The sequence below is a fragment of the Canis lupus genome, chromosome 19, assembly GCF_003254725.2.
Source record: "Canis lupus dingo isolate Sandy chromosome 19, ASM325472v2, whole genome shotgun sequence".
NCBI lineage: Eukaryota > Metazoa > Chordata > Mammalia > Carnivora > Canidae > Canis > Canis lupus.
The window spans coordinates 13975526-13982566 of record NC_064261.1 but is presented as its reverse complement, the minus strand read 5'-3'; positions in this window follow the sequence as shown (position 1 = coordinate 13982566).

The window sequence follows — 7041 nt, the reverse complement described above, 5'->3', positions numbered from 1 at the left end:
TGATAGATGTATATTTATATACATTCATAAATAGATACATAGAATCCATAGAAAGATACAAAGATAGAAGAGGCAATTATTAAAATGTTAACAATTGGAGAATTAGGATGAAGGCTAAACAAGATTTCTTTGTACCATCCCTGCAACTTTTCCCACTGTTCAAAAGTATTTCAAAATAAAAAGTTTAAAGCTAAAAGAAGTATCATATCTCCTCTCTACTCTTTTTTTTAATCTTAAATTCCACAGACATAAATGACCAGTTAGAAAACATCATTACTGTATTTTTTCCTTACATTCTCCTATAGTTTTTCAAATTTTTTTAAAAAGGCATAAAAGCTGCAATATTGGGAAAAAACACTTTTATAAACACCATGAAGATAGTACAATCGTGTTTTTTCATTTATATAGTGGTTACAGACTCTTTCCTTAAACTTGGTCACAGTTCAGAGTTGTAAATACATCCAGCTTTGTGACTTTCTCATAAAACCTATTTATTAAAGTTTTCCTTAAATAAAATGCACCCCTGAAGAAACTCTTTTGACCTGACACACAACACAGCATTGAAATAAAAAATACTTTTCTGGTGGAATATTTGAAAACCCACAGTCATTTGGTGATACATATGTGCATGCTTGAACTAAAAGTATGAGCCTAGTTTGATGAGGTTTGTGGGTATATAATTACCAGTATTAAATTATGTGTTCAACACTGACTGCCATATTTATTATTGCTATTAAAAATGCTGACTGCAACATGTGACATGTTCTTCTTATAATATGTGGCTCTTATCTAAAATAAAGCACTCTATTTTCTCTTTGCATGACCCTTGTGAAGGAGGTCTAATAAACTTCATGGACTTTTTAGTGGTGGAAGAATTTTGGAAGGGAAACTTTAATACTGATTACCTTAAAATTAACATAAGAACACAAGGATGAAGTGTTATTTAAAATCCACAGAAGCTGATTAAAGACGAAAAAATACAGCTCTAGCTATAAAACCCAGAGTAAGCTTTACTCTAAATAACTGGACGTACCCATAACCCAACACGATAATTCCAACCAAAAATGGAAGAAATTGGGAGGGTTGAGTTGTTTTGAATTTTGTTTTATTTTCCTGTTACTGTATTGTTTAAGAGTGAAATATCTCACAAAACAGGCAACAAATACAGTAAATAAATAGTAACGATTTCTTATGTTCACCATGTCAGAAAGAAATGAACTGTGCTTGTTGAATGACCTCCTTGAACTTCAGTCAGTCTCCTGGACAAATGCTGGGTAGATTTTAGGGCTGGGAAGAATTGTGGATGGTACTGAGCATTTCCTAATGCCAGTCAAGCCTGCATCAGGCCTTTTCCCACTGTAATCATCTCCTTGACACTGCTAAAAAGCCATTGAAGTGCCCATTAAAGAAGGCCAGGGCAGTTGAAGGATGGGGTAGGGAGCAGGGGAGGGTTACGTTTTAAAATACTCAAATTTTGTTTTAGTTGCCCAGGTAAATCTGTGGAAGAACAGGACTATGCCAATCATCTTTTCTCTGTTCTTCATTCCACTAGAGTAAAAAACTTTTCAAGACAAAAGAGGAAACAAGTACTTGAGAAGGCATCAACAATCAACAGGTAGAACAGCCCCTAGTGATTTTATAGAATGAGGAATTATACATTTTCACAATAAGATTAGAAGATTTGAATCAATAGAATGTTCCTTAATGGCCAGAAAACATAATCTTTTTTATTTCTAGTCTAGCCTGAAGCAGGCCTCTATGAGTCCCCAGGCCATACTTCTCCATAAAAGGAGGCTTTGCCATCCCACTGCAAACTGAGTTTTCATTCATTTGGAAAATATGTCCACATTCTAACTGCAAATCAAAAGAAAAGTACAGTCATAACCAAGAGGAACAAAATGTGGCTTACACAAATTTTTTTTTAAAAATTTTAAACTAATGCCTCATCTCCCAGGATCCCTGTCAGGCCATCACTCAATCAATGTTATGGGCAATAATTGGCCTCTATGCACAAGGCTTTAAATCAAATCTTGCTTTAAAGGCTGAGATTTAGGAGTATTGCCTATAAACTGATCCTTTCAAACATCATGTGCTCTATTAAAAAACACAATCCAAACCAGTTTTCAGTTTAACTGTATACAAAGATACTGTGTTAAGGAATAAGGTGAAAATTACAGCTTTTAGCAAAATAAGTAAAACAAAAATTAATTTCAATATTCTGATTTTACTTTGTTTTCTGATAGGGTAATAACAGTCTGATAAAAGTTCAATTGCACCAAAATTACCAAAGGTTCTGTATCAGGAGTTTTATTTCTCTCTGCTATGATGAACAATGTGGCCCTTGAAGCCTAGATGACACTACTGTGTACTGACCTCAGCCAATTTGGCCTGTATACTCGTAGGTTCTTTTGAGTAGAAAATAACAGTTAGTGAAGGAGAAGAGAGTTAATTACTCCCCACAACTTCATTGGTTCTAACTGAAGGAAATTCAAACCAGATTTTGCCCCACATATAGATATTCATTACATAAGCAGACATAAGAGTTCCTCTAACATGTGTAAACTCGATGAAGTCCCAGCTCTGTCCTTTGCATGAAAGGTTGATTCAGCCAGGACTGGCTAAATGATTAAGAGAGCCCACTGTAAAATAAAAATGAGGGATCCCTTCTTCAAATAAATTATAATATTTCACAATGGAAGAGCATTAAAACACGTATGAATCCCTTTCAAGCACAGGGCCTTACATGAATATACAAGTCACATGACCATGCAGCCATTCATACATGCAGCATGGACAGATGATTCCAGAGAAAAGATTCTGTTACTTTACAGTCAGATCAGGAAATGAGAGATTTTCCTAAATCAATGGCTACACAAATACTCATTTGAAATTACACCTGAGGTGCCTTCCCTAACTATAAAATCCTCAAATCTCATGAGTGTATTTTATGGTATTAAGTATGGTTAATGTCTCTAAAACATTTAAGTCAATCCACATATAGTCAATACATTTTTTTAAAGACATTCAACTTTTTTTTGACGGAGCCAACTAGCCATGTCTTCTGTGTCTTTTTTTTTTAGATTAATATATAGTGTTAGCTTCAGGTGTATAATATAGTGATTCAATAATTCCATACATAACCCAGTACTCATTATGGAAAGTGCACTCCTTAATCCTCGTCACCTATTTAAACCATTACCCACCCCTTTCTCTTTTGGTGACCATCGATTATACTTTATAATTCTCTATAATTAAGAGCCTGTTTCTTAATTGTCTATCTTTGATTTTTCTTTGTTCATTTGTTTTGTTTCCTAAATTCCACATACAAGTACCATTATTTGGTCTTTCTTGATTTGACCTATTTCACTTAGTATTATACCCACTACCTGTCAAAAAACTATCACTTTTTTTTGTGACAGTAGCAGAATAAAATGACAAAATTTTATTCTTTTCTATGGCTACATAATATTCATGGTGTATACATACATATATACACATACATATATGCATACACATATATACACATACATACATGCATACACCAAGAATATTATGTGTATATATATACATAATAGGATTATATATATATCACTTCTTTATCTACTCATCAATTAATGGACACCTTGGCTATTTGCATATCTTGGCTATTGTAAATAACACTGCTATAAACAGGATATGTGTATCCCTCTGAATTAGTGTTTTGTATTCTTTGGATAAATACACAGTAGTTCAATTGCTGGATCATAGGGTAGCTCTATTTTTAACTTCTTGAGGAACTTCCATACTGTTTTCCACAGTGGCTGCACCAGTTTGCATTCTCATCAAGAATGCACAATTGTTCTTTTTTTTCCATATCCTCATTGTCACCTATTATTTCTTGTGTTGTTGATTTTAGCCATTCTGACATGTGAGGTGATTTCTAGTTTTGATTTGTACTTCCCTGATCATAAGTGATGATGAGCATATTTTTTTAAATTTTTATTTATTTATGATAGTCACAGAGAGAGAGAGAGAGACAGAGAGGCAGAGACACAGGCAGAGGGAGAAGCAGGCTCCATGCACCGGGAGCCCGACATGGGATTCGATCCCGGGTCTCCAGGATCGCGCCCTGGGCCAAAGGCAGGCACTAAACCGCTGCGCCACCCAGGGATCCCGATGAGCATATTTTCATCTATTTCCATCTTGATGTCCTCCTTGGAGAAATGTCTGTTCATGAATTCTGCCTATTTTTTAATTGAATTATTTGGTTTTTGGATGTTGAGTTGTATAAGCTCTTTATATATCTTAGATATATAAGATATGGATCTTTTATTGGATATGTTATTTGCAAATATCTTTTCCCATTCCATAGGTTACCTTTTAGTTTCATTGATTGTTTCCACCACTGTGCAGAAGTTTTTTTATTTTGATATAGTCCCAATAGTTTATTTTTGCTTTTGTTTCCCTTGCTTCAGGAGACATATCTAAAAAAACTGCTTCAGCTGACATTGAAGCAGTTATTGCTTCTGTTATCTTCCAGAATTTTTATGGTTTCAGGTCTCACATGTAGGTCTTTAATCCGTTTTGAATTTATTTTGCTATATGATGTAAGAATTTCATTCTTTTGCAAGTTTCTGTCCAGTTTTCCCTACATTATTTGTTGAAGAAACTAGCTTTTTCTCACTGGAAATACTTGCCTGCTTTGTCAAAGATTAATTGACCATATAACTGAGGGTTTATTTCTGGATTTTCTATTCTGTTCCATTGATCTATGTATCTGTTTTTGTGACAGTACCATTATGTTTTGATTACTGTATCTTTCTAATATAACTGGAAGTCTGAATTGTGATGCCTCCAGATTTGCTTTTCTTTTTCAAGGTTGCCTTGGCTCTTTGGGGTCTTTTGTGATTCCACACAAATTTTATGATTGTCCATTCTAGCTCTGTGAAAAATGCTTTTTGGTATTTTGATAGGGATTGCATTAAATGTATATATTGCTTTGGGAAGTATAGACATTTTAACAATACTTGTTCTTCCAATCCATGAGCTTGGAATGTCTTCTCATTTCTTTGTGTCATCTTCAACTTCTGTCATCAGTCATTTATAGTTTTCAGGGTACAGCTCTTTGGTTAGGTTTCCTACTAGGTACCTTATTATTTTGGTGCAATTGTAAATGGGATTGTTTTCTTAATTTCTCTTTCTGCTTCTTCAGTATTGGTGTAGAGAAATGCAACAAATTTCTGATTGATCTTGTATCGTGAGACTTTACTGAATTTATTAGTTCTAGCAATGCAATTTTTGGTGCAGTCTTTCAAGTTTTTACATATAAAGAATCATGTCATCTACAAATAGTGAAAGTTTTACTTCTACATTATTCAATCTGAATGCCTTTTTTTTTTTTTTTTTTTAGATTTTATTGATTTATTCATGAGAGACACAGAGAGAGAGGCAGAGACATAGGCAGAGGGAGGAAAAGCAGGCTCCATGCAAGGAGCCCGATATGGAACTCGATCCCAGGACCCCGGGATTACACCCTGAGCAGAAGGCAGACCCTCAACCCCTGAGCCACCCAGGCATCCTTGAATGCCTTTTATTTCTTTTTGTTGTGTAATTGCTGAGGCTAGGACTCCCAGTACTAGGTTGAAAAAAAGTGGTCGTAGTGGACATCCTTATGTTGTGACTGACCTTAGAAGGAAAGCTCTCAGTTTTTCTCCATTGAAGATGAAATTAGCTGCTGATTTTTCATATACAGCCTATATGTTTCCTCTAAACCCAATACTTTGTTGAGTTTTTACCATGAATGTTGTATTTTGTCAAACGTTTTTCCTGCATCTATTGAAATGATATCATTTGTATCCTTTCTATTATTGATGTGATGTATCAAGATGATTGATTTCTGAATATTGAACCACCCTGGCAACCTACAAATAAATCCTACTTGGTTGTGGTGAATTATTTTTTTTAATGTATTGTTGGATTCAGTTTGCTAGTATTTTGTTGAGGATTTTTATATCTCTGTTCATCAGAAACATTGACCTATAGTTCTCTTTTGTGTAGTAAACTTTTCTGGTTTTGGTCATTAGGGTAATGTTGGCATCACAGAATGAATTTGATAGTTTTCTTTCCTTTTTCTGGAATAGCTGAGAAAAGTAGATATTAACTCTTTTTTAAATGTTTGGTAGAATTTGCTTGTGAAGCCATATGGGTCCTGGACTTTCGTTTGTTGGGAGTTTTTTGATTATTGATGTAATTTCTTTGTTGGTTATGAGTCTGTTCAAATTTTTTATTTCTTCCTGTTTCAGTTTTGATAGTTTATATGTTTCTAGGAATTTATCCATTCCTTCCAGGTTGTCTAATTTGTTAGTATATCGTTTTTCATAATATTCTCATAATTGTTTTTATTTGTGGTGTCATATTATTTCTCCTCTCTCATTTGTGATTTTATATATTTGGGTTCTTTCCCTTTCCTTCTTGATAAGTCTGACTAAAGATTTATCAATTTTATTGATTTTTTTCAAAGAACCAGCTTCTGGATTCAATGATCTGATCTATTGCAGGTTTTTAGTTTCTGTATAATTTATTTCTACTGTAATCTTTATTATTTCCTTCCTTCTTCTGGTTTTGGGTTTTGTTCGTTGTTCTTTTTCTAGCTCCTTTAAGTGTAAGGTTAGCTTTTTTACTTGAGACTTTTCTTGCTTCTTGAGGTAGGCCTATATTGCTATAAACTTCCCCCTTAGAACAGTTTTTGCTATATCCCAAAGGTTTTGAACCACTTGTGTTTTCATTTTCATTTGTTTCCATATAGTTTTTTATTTCCTGGCTGACCCATTCATTGTTTAGTAGCATGTTATTTAATCTCCATGTATTTGTGATCTTTCCAGATTTTTTCTTGTGGTTGATTTCTCATTTCATAGCATTGTGGTCAGAAAAGATGCATAATATGACTTCAATCTTCCCAAATTTGTTGAGGCTTGTTTTGTGGGCTAATATGTGATCTCTTCTGGAGAATACTCTATGTGCACTTGAAAAAATATGTGTATTCGGCTATTTTAGGATGGAATG